A 16464-nucleotide genomic window follows, 5' to 3' on the forward strand; every position below is an offset into this window, starting at 1 on the left:
CGGTGTCGAAACATGTTTAAATGAGTATATTTAAATCGAACGCTATTGTATAACTTCATCGACACAACACCAGTGTGATAATATATCCCATAGTATTTTTATCTTCGATGCGGAGCTGAGAAGGTATTGTTTTTCCAATAATGTGTTTTTACTTTTGTGCTACTCAGCTGATTTATTCGTGTAGCAACTCTATATATTAGTAATCGTACCTGAAAAGGTACTTTATTGGGACAAAAATTTAAAAAAGTTCACCCCTTCCCCTTTAAAATCGACAAAAAACACCCTAAAAATGTACATATTTTTCGACTTCAATAAGGCGCTTTATAACTTTTTTTTTAATTATTGAATTAATTCCAAATTTGTATAGAATATTCTTAAGACGTCTTCATTCTTATACCTATGAACATAGAACATCATAAATCCTTTTCCAAAGAACTTGAAAGGTCAAAGGGATAAAAATGGTTTTGTTGTTTTACTTTTCAAGCAAACTTTTAGGTATTTAGGTCTGAAAATTGGACTGAAGGTAGATCTAGAATGGAACTATAACATATACAGTTTTCTCAAAAATCTGTCGGCAAACTTTTTTTTTTCTAAAGGAAATATCCAAAAAGAGTAAATCAACAGTCAGTGTGCAGACAATCAACCCTCATCGTATCTACCCTAAAAATATTTAAAAACAATTTTAAGCACTAATTTGTCATTATGTAAAATTTAATAATAATAACAAGCTCGTATAATTGTTTAAAACCAATTTTTATTATTATAATTTACAAACTCCAGTGGTAAGAGTAAGATATTATACTATTAATATATATTATTATATTATATAAAACATATATTTTGTTATAACCGGGGGGTGGACACCCAAAGTTTAATACGGTGTATATACTCTCATTTACCATTCAGTATTATGTTAATACTGTCCATTGTCTAGTACTAAGTTTTAAGTATTATAAAAATTATTGGTAAGTTGATGAAAAGTATAAAACTATAACGAAAAATTGTTGATTGTTCTCACATTTAGTATTGTATAACGATAAATTGAGTCATCTCAACTTTTACCACTAAGACCCGTGGTTCAGCGGTTAAGTTGGTTAAGTTCGGTTAAGTTCAGCGGTTGAAATCGGTTTAGCAGTTTAGAATATATTGTGGGTCCAGACACAAAAAAGAAAAACGCATCATTGAAAAAACAAAACCTTTTCAGCTCTGTATCGAAGCTAAAAATTATTTAATTTATTATTCATCATTATAGATTATTCAGAATTTTGTTGCGTTTGCTGGTAATAAAAACAGTAATATATCGTTTAATCATTCTATAAAAAATAGTTACTGGTAAATAGCATAGATTTACTGTACATAACGAAAAAATATATAGTAATTTTGTATAAAAAAAAAAAAAATCGATAATAAAATTGAAGTTATGTAATAATAATTGTGTTTGAAATCTAGGTTCTAGACTGATATAGGTTATTTAAGGGAAAATAATAAATTATGGTATTTGTTATAAAAGGTAAATTTATGTATATTGGATTTTCTTGACTGTTCTTTGGTTTTATTTTTTTGTTTATGGTGTTTGTTGAATGTTGGGAGTATTATTTGTTTTATTGTTATTATTTTGCTTATTTTGTTCTGTAAATATTTAAACAATATTATTTTTTTTATAATTTTATGATTTGATCACAATAAATGTAAGACTTGAATTAAAATTGCCTTATTTATAACTAGTAATTAAGTACACTTGTACAATTGCTATTGGGGGTGGTGCAATCACGAGGTAAGGGCTAGGCTAAGCTCATTCAATTTACTTTCTAATATAATTGTCTACTTCTGTGTGCTCTGTGATCTGATTCTCACCCTACTATCTTTATTTTTATATTTCATTTTCTCTCGTCTACAAATCTAAATATTATAAATGTGAACTATTATTGTTGTTTTGTCATAACTTTGAATAATTTTATTAATATTTGTACTAACTTGAAATATATATTTAAAAAATGATTTTTTGCTTTTTTTTTTTATTTAATTAAGCGTTTTTTGTTCATACAGTAGTTGCGACTTGCGTACATAGGTCAATATATTATTATCTGGCCGCCCAGGTTTGAGCCGAATTGTGTGTCAGAGCACCCTTTTCGATGGAATAAATTTATACTGAATTTCTGGCTCCCGTTTATGATCGGCCGACTTTAAACACGGCGCGGGCTATCTATTTGTATTTAATTAATCCAATATGGCAGTCGGCCTTTTATTATTTTTTTCAAAGTTTCCCATCTGGTTATATTCACCGTGTATGTATGATATTCTCGTGGTACAGACACGCCGAGCCGAGCACAGAGCGGACGTGCCACTACCGTGACGTGGCCACCGCCGCCGCCCCCCCCCCTTTCCCATAGTTGCGGCGTCGGCGGCGGCAACAGCAGTCTCCCGAAACGGGTTCGGTCGACGACCGCAGATCCAAGATGATCCGTCGACAGTGCCGCGCAGAGACCAGAACCGGTCGGCGAGCGAGCACAGCGGCGGCACCGGCCGCTCAAGGTTGTTCTTCGTCCACTCGGAGCGCAGCGGCTGTGCCGCCGGAGAGTAGAGGGCGACGGGTGGGGTGGGGTGGGGACGACGAGGGGAAAGGATGAAATATTTTCTCGGCCGCGTCCACAAAGCCTCCCCGGGTAGTCCCGGACCAACACCGTCGTCAAGGGCGCGTTCGTCATCCGCAGTAGCGCCGACAGTTTCCCCCTTGAGTACGGCCAATATACGGCCGTTTATATTATATTATAATTATTATATTGTTTTTTAAGTGCGACCATAATTAATGTAATCAACGGTTATTATTGAGAAAAAAAAAGCCACGTCGAGTTTTTTAACGTGACGAGTGACGGGTGCCGTCGGATTTGAGTGTACCTATTTTAAAAAAAAAACAATAATATCATTTTATTGCTGTTGTCGTTGGTATTATGACCGTAGTCGCCCTGGAAGACTTTTCAGCTCGACCGAAGGATACCACTTAGGATCGATATCAGAAGAAGGTAAAGGATTGTGAATCATAGGATTTTTGATAACAGCGCAGTTTCGTTTCGATTAGACCTGAAATTAAGTAGCGCCCACAAGAGCTGCACACTCGGCGGTTACCGGCAAATTTAATATCATATCCGTTTATCAAAACGGTTAACGGTACACATAATATCCAAACTTAGACATTATACTGAATAAAAGGTTAAGTAGAGTAAAAGGTCTAAGACAGGCCCTGGACACTGATAACAACAATCACGGGCAAGATACTTGACAGTTATCACACAAAAACGCGGCGGCCATCTTCTTATGGCCAACCGCTATGATGTTGTTATTTTTAGTAGTGTAAAAAGCACAACATATTATAATACTAAATAGACTTAACTAAATATCCGTCACTTTTTTGTTTACATTGAAAGTGACACTTTTGCTTTGGTCTATTCCGTGTTCAAAGTCTTAAGTACACACACAACATTCATATTACGTTGTGTACATTTCTTTTTTAAGCGCTATTTTAATGATATTTTCACATTACCAACTTGTGCTCTTTTGGACTAAGATCTGGGCAAAAGTGTTCTCTTTCGGATAACGCCCATATTATTTTCTAACCGCCATATTGTGCTCTACAACAATGTGTCGTATACAAAACGCCCAAACGCTTTATTAAGCCCACACATCTAAAAAAGAACAGCGTTCTGGTGTATGGCGAAAGTTTTTTTTTACTGTCAGAATGAAACGTTTATTTAGCAGGTATTTGACACCGACTGATAATCACTTGAGATAAATATAAATATCAAACGCCAAGTGTGTATAATGTCAATAAACTTCAACGACTGCGCAGTCTTAATATCAATCCAAATAAAAAAAAAAGGAAATATTAGTCTGTTAAAGACATTGTAAATAGTATTTAAAATGATTCGTTATCTCTGGTATGATACAAAGCATTCGATAAACTAACAGTGTTCAGTCAACTGATATGATAATATTGATGAATTTTCCGTGTTCTAAGGAAAACTTCTTCAAACTTAGGTGTGGAATGATTTACTTGATTTAAAATACCGTCTCATTTGCACGTTTTAAATATAGATTTTTTAAATAATATTAGTTCATAGATTCACGACTATAATGTTGACGAGTCAATGCGCAGATAAGATGAATAATTGTCATATAGTAACAGATTACCACCATGATGACATATTATTAATATTACCATATTCTTATCTCCGTTGAACGTTTATATTACTACATTGTTTTCACTAGTTTGCTAGTTTAGATAAAAATGTCAATGAAAAATACATATTATACAAACTGTACATTAGTACCGTTATGAGTAATACCCACCTGTATTATAGGATTTCAGTAACGCTATGTGAACTAGGATAACGTTTCATATTGTTTTTAAGAAATGAACACTCTTGCTAATACTAGTTTACTGTTTCATAACACTAGAAAACTTGCTTGCACGACGTTTTCAAATCTTTGAAAATCGTTTTACCTTCTCCTAGGCATATGTTATTGATCCGTGGCCTAATTTAGTTAAAAATAAAAAAGTGAATATGTTTAATTTAAGTACAATTCCGTTTTTAAAACGTTCTATTATCAACACATTAGTATTTTAATCCGCTAGCTTTAAATCATGTTACTGATATGTATTTTTTCAGAAGATCGTAGAATTTATGACGTTTGGACGATTCTTCCTGTAATATTATAATAGAATGTACACCGTTAAATCAGATTTTCAATGTATTAAGGAGTTAACAGAAATGTGAAGTATTAATAATATTGTGATTATTTCCCAGTGATCATTTCTATAGAAAAAATTACAATTATAATCAAGTAAACTTATTACACACATTTCATTTTAATAGTAGGTAGTTTATTTATGAGTCACACGAATAATCCATTTTTAATTTGTTTATTCTTAAATGTCAACTCGCATATTTATTATTTTAGTAGTTTTCGCATTTTAAAGTTTCAGTTTCAATATTCTTTTAATAATAACAATGTCCGATTGTAAGACCAAAATATTAAAGTCATGTCGTTTAAGTCTCGTAGCTTTATTACTAGTAACAGATTGTAATAAGCAATCTGTATTATTTCTTTGCATCCAATTAATGCTTCTCAATGTTCATAGCCTGTTATAACTGTTATTCTACTAAATTTCAAAGTCAGAAGACACAAGGACGTTTTCCCGGATGAAAAGGCAAGCCTGGGACCCTAAACCACAGGCATAATTATATTTTCATAGTAAACATAATTTATGAGTTATTTTTCTTATCCTTAAACTGTAATACTATAAAATACAATTTATTTAAATTAGCAATAAACAAGTAAGTAGCTATTAAAAGGTAATTGATTATAATAAATATATTTTCTTATCGCCATAAATAGAAATCGTTTAATTATTGAAAAATACAAATTACAAAAGTGAGTGTACAGTAGTAAGTTTAAAATATAAACTTTTTCCTAATTTAGTTTAATTTGTTTTAATATCAATATTTGTATGGTCATCACTTTCTAATCCGATAAACATATTCGTAGAAGTTGAAGCTTTACATTTATAATAATATTTTAAACTATTTAACCAGCTGTAGAACACAATTATACTTAGGTATACCTACTTTCTAATTGAGTGAGATTTCAATATAATCACTAACTTTCAAGTAGTTGTAGCTTTCCTATAGATTATAATATCACCATCGACCAATGTATCAGCTGTAGAGTAGTGTCATAAGAAATAATAATATGTACATACCAGTTACACATGACTTATAACAAGTTTAATACTTGTACTTACCAGTACCATGTATGGTTGAATTTGAATTTATGTACATCGAATACACAGTAGATAGTTTGATTCACAGTTAACCATATGATGATTTTGCATATTATTTTATTAAGTATATTTTCTTTGTCTAGTTCATATTATATTATAAATAGAAAATGTTTATAATGGAATAACTCCACAAAATGTTCTGTTACAATGAACGTAATACATTGTTTAGATCTATGGAAAATGGACGATACCCATTGGGTATCAATGATTTGATGATAGGCCAGACTTAATTATTAATCAGATATTATAAAACCAAGGCCACGAAAAAACAATATTAGTACGTTATTTTCGTTTCTTTATTATCATATTATTTTATATCTATTAATACATCTCATTACTCTCAGTGCGCAGTAGGAATCATTTAACATAGAACCCTTGTTTTTGATAAAAATTGCGCTCTGGAACAAATAAAACAAACCTTTTTCAGCCGATCCTGCAACCACGAAAGAGCATTTTCATGTCTCGTTAAAGTACCGAATACATTTATAGTGTTTGAATTATAGATAATGATATGGTATATTAACAAGCAGTAACAAGCTAGTATCTAAGGTGGCTAGTATATTAAAACATATACAAGTTTGTGGCTAATAATTTAGTGTTTAATATCTGGCTTAAAAGAATTCGTAAAAATATGACCTCTTAAATTCATTTCAGTTCAGTTCTGGTTTGAACGTTGTGAATACAACACATGCCCCACACACATCCCCTTTCTCGGACCATAATGGTTTTAAACATCTATGATAAAAATGAAAGAAAACAACATTTTGAAGACAACGACAATATTCTTTTCCCCAAATATTTCTTTGGAAAAAGTTACCGCTGTTCTATATGAGAAGAAAATACATATTTTTAACATATCTAATATCAATCTAAATCTTATATATTTAAATTATGATTTTGCAAAACATTTTCTATGCCTATTACCTACTTAAAAGCTTCTTAGTAAATAGGCGGAAATAACGCCGTATAGTTGTGACCTTAAGGCGTTATCATCGGCAACTTACATACACGCGCGCTATATTAGTGTAGAGACTACTTTTAGGCAGGCGAACTCTTTGTGTCGACATAATATTTGTTTTTAATATTAAGACTACAGATTAAAAATATAGCCATTAAAGTACACAGCCCATTGCTAATGAGGGAAAATAGCAACGTTCTTTGTGAGTGCACACAGTCGTGAGCGTTCAACGATTTTTTTTTTTTGTTACTTTGCTTCGCGCCAATGCATTTTAACACAAGTTCACGAAAATGGCATAATATCCGCATTTATTAACGTCTAACCTTGCTTGAAAATTAACGATTGTGAGATAAGAGGTTTAGCCTGCAAATAAATGGCTAATACGGAAACGGAATCATTGTATATAGTTTATGTAACGTAATCGTCAACGTGTACAGTAGACATTAAAACATAGATCACGTTTTAGTTCTCATCGGCTAGTCTTGTCGTTTAATGCATTAAAGACAATAAGCCCAAATAAGGATTGCACAAGGATTAACATAGGTACAAAATCGTTGTTTTCTATTTCGTTTCTTGTAACCGAAATATATGCAAAGATGTGATAAACTGTGAACGAAGAAGAGTGAAAGGTGATAAATAATGATCCAGAATGGCGATCGCAGGCCCAAGTAAGATCAAATGTCCGGGAAGCGGCTTTTACCAATTACCACCGGGCTTCTAGTGCAGTCCAATAGTTATAACTTATATTATTGTATTTTATTTATACATTAAATATATAGCCATATAAGTACTATACAATATAATATACTACCTATATATTAAATAATATTTAGAAAAAAACGAAAGATACCAAGTTTGTTGTTGTATCTGACAGTAACACAAGTACTTTTGTAATCGAACCTGAAGAAAAATTACCATGAATGGATAGTACTTTAAGAAAAAATTAAAATGTAAGATATTTATAAATATTCATTGCTGTTGTTTATTAATTAATTAAATTGAAATATTATGTGGATAATTTCCGCATATATCCATGTCTTAAGTTATATACTGGCGTTTCACACTCATTGGAGGGTCGCATATTTAATATCGGTATTCTTTGTTTACATATTGCTCTTTCTTTTTTGCATCTGCAATTTTTATTTTATTTTTTTCGACAATGGCTGCTTATATTGTTCAGTTGGTTTAATTTGTTTATTTTTTATTTCCTATATGGGATAATCGGTTTCAATACAGAGTCGGACCTATTGACTTTTCGGCGGTTGGCAAAATATATTAGTCAGGTTGCAATAATATTAATATCGTGACTTTCTCCTATTAGGATAGAAATCATTATAATATCATTGTTCCAGAGTCAATGCGGCACCACATGGCTTGGACGGGCGACCCTATCCGCGGTCGTTATAATAATATGTAGCGATGACCTCTGGTCATTATTTTTTTTTTTTTTACTTTGTTCATACCGGTGCACAAAAACCGTATTAACTTTAATAGATTATTTCGTAAACGCTGCGGCGGTGGTAGCTGTACCTAGAGTGGTGTTTGTTGTGTGTATGTGTTATTTTTTTCTTTGTCGAGTTTCGCAAAAAAGGATCTGCTATGGCGACGGCGGCGGTGGGCACTGGGCACCCTTGACCCGGTTATATTAAGAAGTGTATAAGGAGGTACTCGCCGAGGTCGTCCGAAATTATAACGGAGTCTGCACACAAGTTATACGCCATCGACAATAAAAAAAAACAATGTGAATTAATTTTTTTTTTCTTTTTTTACAACCGTGGCCGCCAGTTTACTTATTTGATATTATATATTAGTGTATATAATGATACTATTATAATGTTTCCAAACGTTCGGTAACAACGCGTGTATGACCTAGTCTCCGCAAACACAATGGGTCTGACACTAAGACTCACAGTAAATTAAGGAAATCCGTGAGAAAGTACTGCACCACGACCCGACAACTGTGCCAGCTCGTGTTCGCCTCGTGCCCGCCGATGATCGACTTACGCGGGACCGTGTGCAGTCGAACCGACCGTTAAACAAAGTGAAACGTATAATATATTTTGTATTTAGTTTTAACAATACTTACCGTACCACCGCCACACGGTTGTATCGAACAAACAATAGTGTACATCTTAGAGTGAAAATATAAAGAGCTGTAACATCATATTATACGGCTTTGTAGATACCCGTAGCTACGAAGTAATAAAAAAGGCGAGCGACAGTGTGACCGCTTTAAATAGAAATAAATATTTTTTTTTTTTACAAGTTGTTAAACACTGCGCAGTATAATCCTTATCGACTACACAGATCAATAGAAAAATTCTAATTGCACGCCATAACATATAATAAATGATAATGTGATAACACTGTAAAATTACTCAGGTTCGTATGAACCGCCCAAAAAGGCCGTCCGCCATATTGTTTTTCGATAGGGAGCCAGCCTATAGATAATTTCAGTTCTCCGATGTTTCTGGTAAACACTGACCCAGGAAAACCGTGATAACTGTGCATAATCCGCAAAAACAAAATGTCGAACACTTATCAGTCCCGGCCTATAGGTTTCTCTTCTGGTTATTATGCGGTTGGAGAAGTGAAACAAATTAAAAATGTGTATCAGAGGAGTGTAATTTTGTCATTCTGGTCACACTGTAGCTCGCCTTTTCGCTTACTTCATAATATTTTACTTATTCCGACCCCTTGGTATAAATAATAATAAAAAACGGTCATCAACGAGATAATATCTTTCTAGCAACTCATTGTTACAATAATATTGCTGCAAAAATCAAAAATGTTATTTAGAAAACGATTCGATGTGAATCTGTAGAAACCCTCGTCCCCAAAAAGGCGGCATCGAAACGCGATTTAATCACTTTCAAATACAATAGTTTTTACTATGCTGGTTGACACTTAACATCTTTATTATTTACTCCATTCAGTGTATACTGTCACAGATTAAGCTATTAGAGTACATCCTGGGAAATCCAGTTTGACCAAAAACTATTACCTAGCGGCTGTGACGAAAATTAAAAACGGCTTTTGTTAATGTACACAGTATAAATAATTGTTGACGTGTATTATTTCCTCCAGAGAGTGTATAGTAAATTACAACACTTGTACTTTTTTAATTACATCTAACAGAAGACTGTGTCTAAAAAAACATTTGATTACTTACTCCCCTTACCTTACCCCTAAAATCACTCTTCCCTTCAATATTTCACGATAAACATTTTTTTTATCAAATTACAGCCCGTTAAAACTGACAACTTGTTGATTTTCCAAAAGAATGTTATCACAAAATATCAAAAGGAAGATTTTCAAGTGTCATATTTTAGCTTTAAGAATATTTTTGGAAAACAATTTTGATTAGTTTTAAAGTCAGGATACTTTTGATGAAAAACTAAAATTTCCCACGTTAATCGAACGCAAAATATATATATTCATGAGGAAGTACTAAAATGTAATGTAGCCAAGGATTTCTTATTTGAATAGGCTACCATCGATTGCAGTCTGATATGTTTATGGTATTATATAATATTAAATGTTAAATTAGCCACTGATTAAGTATGCAGCAAGCTAATATATTTAAATTTATGAATGTAATATGTATTATGAATAGAAGAAGAGCTACTTTTTAACGACTTTGCGAAAAATAATATCCATTATTTGTGTGTGCTCACCAGGGAGAAATACTTGTATTAGTGTAGTTAAAAATGATAAATCCTTATAACACGCGAAAGTAGAATATTATTCTTAAGCATAATACTTTATTGCTGTGGCATTGAACAAGGTTGCCCTGTCGGTACGTGGGTAACTGTACCGGGATGTGTACGCTGTGAGCATTGGTCGTGGTTGTACTGTAAACGACCTCATTAGAAGTTCTTTAACACTACACACGTTGAATCACCACCATAATAATATACAGTTTAAACGTGTTCGGATTGATGCACGGACGAGACACGAGGAAAACAAAATTAATGTATATAATCAGTCGTTATCGACGAACGTTTTTTTTTACAACGACGAAACGGTTAAAAAGGCAAAAGATTATGCAACAAAAAATATTGTCATATCGTTTTAACGATATTTCGATGAACGATAAGAATAAAATCAGCTCAGCAGTGTGACCAGAATGACAAAATTGCATTTCTCTAGTACATATTTTTAATTAGTTGTAGCACTGCAGCAGTGTGATACAAAACCACAGATATATATGTATGATAAACTAGATTGCTAACTAGTGATAAGAATGCAAGTCGACATTGACCATTTTTGTGGCATTTATATTTATCTGTGATTCTGTACTATCAGCTCACGATTTTAATGAACTTTATAAAGTTTATAGTAAAGTTCTTTATAATCGTGTATCAGCTAAACTTTTAATTGTCATAATAGCAATGATACCAGTTATAAACATGTGATAAGGTTCTAATTCCCACAAAGATGGCGAAAAATGGTAACTTCAATTAATTTATTCTGTGCAGCGTTTAACAACCTATAAAAAAGTATTGACTGTCATTCAATATGCTACCTATTATTTTTATTTAAAGTGGAAACACTAACACTAACATATTATGATGTTACAGCTCCATTCTTAAACGATATCTTTATATCGTTCAATGGCAAGCAGAAAGTTGCAATACCAGAATAATATGTAGTACTTCTAACCATTTAAAAAAAACACATGCGAATAATTTCTTTTTAGTTTTTTTTTAAAAAAACAGGATTTAAACACGCTGTAATAACAAAATTATTATTAATATTATTATTTTCATTACATTTAACAATAACATTTTGTTTTTTAACAACCGCGAGAGATTAAATTAAACCTACTTCAATTGCAATATAATTTTAGCCATATAATTGGGCAATATTGTTACTCTAATATGTATTAATAGCTTAAGGCGTCCACAAACGATAAGTCATGTTCGAGTGGATCGTTTACTAATGTTTTCAAGTAGCTTGGTTCGGTGTTCACAACGTGTATTCTGAGTTGTCCGTTATTTTATGATTAATTGTAATCATTTTGTACCAGTTGACCTACTTGCTATTAAAATAAAAACTGAAATTTTTCTGATATATTTAGGAAAAAAATTAAAAACAAAATGGCCTACAAAAATGCAATTATCATTTTTTATCGGTAGCGTTAAACTTGTATTTTACCTAATAACATTTAGTAATTTTTTTTTTTAAAAGCGTTTTCTTGGTAATAGATATTATTTCACCCTGTTTTTCGCTCATCCCACACCTTGACCTGATTCGCCACCTTCGCACAATGCCCACAATACTCTATCCGTCAACGCTGAATAATTGAAAGGAAAAAAAAAATACCTACAATATGTAGGTGCGCACGAATCGAATATCATAATAATATTATATTGTATAGTGTTTCTAGTAATGTAAAATAATAGGCGGTATTACAGCGAAATTGTTTTTGGATGATTGCCCCGTTCAGTCCGGTTGTAAGTACACATAGATTGCTGAAGGTTTACTCGTGCGAAACGCAAAATGGTGAAAATCGTTTTGGTTCAGACGGTTTTAAGACGTGTAAACTATTTTTTTACTCTGGTCTCGTCCTGGTTTTTTTTACGCATAATATGACACAGTTATAATCGATTACCACCTCGCCGCCCGTTAACCATGCGTGTAAAATGTTTAAACTGCTTTCAAATTGATTCGCATAGATAAAATTCACATTCAAGTTATAATAATATTATCTCAACTAGTGATTTTGTACGCGAGTCGTAGGAATGTAGGAAGTAGTAGCACAATTTAAAGAAGTGGAAGGGACAGTTCAGATCATGAAGGGGTAGTTAGATCAAAGATGACGGAAAGAATTAATCTATTCTGGTGGAAAAATTTAAATAATGCCATTAAAAATTAGATTGCAGAGTGTCGAATTTGCGATCAAACTCAAAAAGTCATTTTTTTTGATAAATAAAATATATAACATCGCATAGATGTGTGATAATATCTTACATATACATATATGGTAATAAGGTACTTATGTACCTTATTTATTTAGCAGAGTAAATATTATTGAGTTATTACAGATAGCGTATCGATTGTGTAGTTTTTGAAAGACTACAGTTTAAAATTAATCACATGACGCATAAACAAATTTACACATTCCAAGACGACAATAATAATTGCTCTGTTCTAAATTAGAAGAGTATCGAATGATAAATCAATAATTGATGACCCCGGTATAATTAATACTACTAGTAATTCCGTCTCAGAACCAACTGTAAGTACACAAACATCTAGTAATGACTGAGTGTCAGTATTAACACTAAAAGTGTCGAACCAAATATTTTTATTAGTTTAACCAGTGAACGTTTTCCATCTGACAAAGTTCATTTTAAAGAACCACTCGGTCACCAAGGAAAACGAATTATAATTTCTCAAGGCCCTCGTCAGTCTAAGGGTCCGTTTCGAAAAGACAGTGACCAAAAGACAAAATATTAGGGTAGCCCGTCAATTTCAATGACAAACGCAGCTCTCGAATAGGATTTGTGTGGAGTTAATCTAATCTTGGGTTGATCGTCGAACCGGGTAAGTAAAACTACATCCGTGTTTCTTGTTAAGTCGCTTTTTTTCGAAGCCCCAACACGTCATAAACGGTCGTAAAAACCGAAATTTCTCTTTTTACAATTCCGTCAGTGCCTGTTGTGATAGTTGTACATCTTGCACCCTAATGTATCGTGTGAGTGTGCCAACAAGGAGCTAAATACTATCGTAATTACTCATAGTTTACACGAAATGGCCTTAAGTAAATTTTATCTGTGAATCACAAACATGACGATAACGTTAATGTTGTAACAAACAAAAGCACTTTTAAGACCTTACAAAATATCACCAGACGACGTTGGGTCATTAAGTGTATTAAATTCCTTTTTTTTTTATTAGTAATATTATAATAGATTATTTTTCATAATATTATACACTATAATTAAAGTAAGTCGATGCGCTGAATATCCGTTTACATACAATATACATTGTGTGACTTGATTGTGTTGAAACTTTCATGGGTTGAACTATTAGCAGGATCGTTTTTGGATCATGGACGGATCCAAAAATGATCAAGCTAGTTGTGTGACATTTTATCTTAAACCAACACGGTTAGGTTGCTTAAATTGTTTATTTTTCTTATTGAAATTGATTCTTCGCATCTAACTGTTACCAATGACCTAAAAGTGTAAACAATTGCTTACATTTTTGTAATCAATGTTAATTTTTATCAAATTAAAAACCACACAACATAATAAACTAAATAGCTTTTTTGGTTTGTTAAAAGTTATTTAAACTGTTTCTAAGAAATGTTCAAACATGATGAACTTGCCACGTGCCGCGTTAAAAATGTTTCTAAAAACAAATTTTTACCGTTATTACTGTCAATAATTTTTATTATTATTGCAATACGAGTTTCCGGATGATAAAATTTGTCAGTTTTAATATTTCCACTGGAATAAATAAACGGTACTAGCCAATGACTTTGAAGCTGTTACAGACTTGCTTTTATAGTCGGAACTCGACCAGTAAATAAGTTAAACCCTATAGTTTAAGCAAGTCATGACTACATCTTTTCCAATAGGAGTAGAAGAGAAATATTAGTGAGATTTGCTCAATTTTTAAGACAAATTATAATAATTACCGACCCAACCATTGTTTTAAGAACATTCAACTTGTTGCAACTTTTCTAACTTTTCAAATCGATAACATCATTGATAAACGTTTAAACGGTTACATTGTTTTCATACTAAAAATACATATTATAATATGATACGTTCAGATAATAACATCACAATGGACGCCTGCGGAGATTCATCCTCATCATTGTTATAAATTCTACTCTGTATAAACCACTTCAAATTTACATTATACTTTATCCACCGAGCGTTTATAATAATAATTACACAGCCAGGTCTATGCCAGTCGTATGGCGTTAGTCTAATAATATACCGGTCGATAAATTGACTCTTAAGAAAATATGGTTTTCGTTTTAATTATCCAAACGGCGCTCGTCGTGTCTACACTTACACATGGTATTATTTTTTACACAAACCCTTGACTCTTGAAACTCTCAAGTTAAGAAACTCTTATCGTTACCACCGTACGGTATATGACATTAAAGATTGACAGATACCATAACGAGTGTAGTGTGGACGTCTCTTGAAGTGTGTATATGCGTTTATTATGTGTAAATAATAAAGTATAATTATTGTTTTTTTCATGACATTAAAGGATGCGTAGGTTCCTCTTGGCCGTTGACGCCGACACGGCGGCGATCACGGCCCGTAAGGTAAGGTAAGATTTTTTTTTTCTTTTCCTAAGAGGCGGATTATAGACATTCAGTGAATCGAATAATAACTAACGGAGGAGGGCAAGCACTGGCGCATAATGTAGGAGTGGATACACTCACACGGTAAAATATATGTACATACAATTGAACAGCGCTGTTTGATAACTAATGTCATACGCCTGTGTGTGTGTTTTAAGAAGTTATTAGTGGCTGACAGTGATCTTAGGTCGTATTTTTTTTTCTTATTACGCATGGCGGTGACTCATCGCGTCCAAACACTCTGTACACAACCGGTCAGAAGGTTGTCAAACCAAAAAAAAAAAACAACACGGTCGTGACCAAAAAATAATTAACCGTGTAGATAAAAATCGAATGCACGGTAGTCGGCCGAGACGGTATTTTTTTTTTATAGGTAAATAAATAATTGGACTTATTCTCGAACGCCCTTGGAAGAAGAGCAATAGAGTTCGGTAAACCGTATGCATGTTATATTTACCGCGTTTTTTTATTCGTGAGATATTGTTTCATATTGAGTATTTTTCAAGAAATATCCTGCGAACGTGAGCTTCCTTAAACACTATAATATTCTTAGACTTTTGGCCATTGGACACTGTAACCGGTAACATTAATAATAATTGTTAAGTGTTATCATCGAGTATCGCATTATATCAAGTTGTACAAGTATATTGCAAGTATGTTTAAAAAATATATTCATGGAAATTGAGAACCTGTTATTGTGATCTTTATAGCAAACATGTCGTAAAAAAAAACACACAATTATTTTGATTTCACTGTCGTTTGTTTGTCGACGATAAACTATTACAGTTTGTACCTAAGCAAAATAATATGCAACGTATACAACATTATTTTTCAGACAACTATAAGAATATGAGTCCGGGTTTTCTTTATTATCTACCGACTAATATAATATTCACAGGTGTATTCTAATAACTAATATTGTTACCTATTTTACTTTTTTTAATGATATACGACGTACTAGTGGCGAATTTTAAAATTGACTCTCGACTTCCCTTTTGGATTACACGACCATTGTCCACCATATTTTGTGCACAGCTGCTGATTTGAATTTCTAATTATTCATACCACTGCAAGGGCTAAGGTCGTGCATACATTATTATGATAATATATAGTTTTGACTATGTTTGTTGTACACGCACGATATATGTATCATAAATGGTCAAGTGGAGTAATTCCAAGCGAATAGGACAAATGTAAATGTAGTTTTACAAAAAATAACCAAAAAGTGTTAGTTGTAAATCACAATTAAATAAAAAAGGCTTGTTTTTCCTACAAAATAAAAAGTACTCACATCTACCCTACTGTAATCTACACACCTGTATGAAGCAT

General features: G+C 32.6%; 1 protein-coding gene across 3 annotated transcripts in view; it reads left to right on the plus strand.

Moving 5' to 3' along the window:
- Window positions 1-2666: 2666 nt before the first annotated feature.
- The window catches only part of LOC126837943 (sodium-dependent transporter bedraggled), a 61404-nt gene continuing 47606 nt past the window's right edge, over window positions 2667-16464 (plus strand). Inside the window, exon 1 of one of the 3 annotated variants that reach the window (XM_050571959.1) lies at window positions 2667-3020. The gene's annotated coding sequence lies outside the window, so the exon portion shown is untranslated. Of the gene's footprint in view, window positions 3021-13101; window positions 13350-16437; window positions 16454-16464 lie in introns of those variants that run through there. The other 2 variants (XM_050571960.1, XM_050571962.1) reach the window with 2 other exon arrangements.

Source organism: Adelges cooleyi, unplaced genomic scaffold, assembly GCF_023614345.1.
Source record: "Adelges cooleyi isolate 19-005CV unplaced genomic scaffold, UGA_ACOO_1.1 ACOO_flye_CR_arks_rails_tigmint_CR_PRNA_30, whole genome shotgun sequence".
NCBI lineage: Eukaryota > Metazoa > Arthropoda > Insecta > Hemiptera > Adelgidae > Adelges > Adelges cooleyi.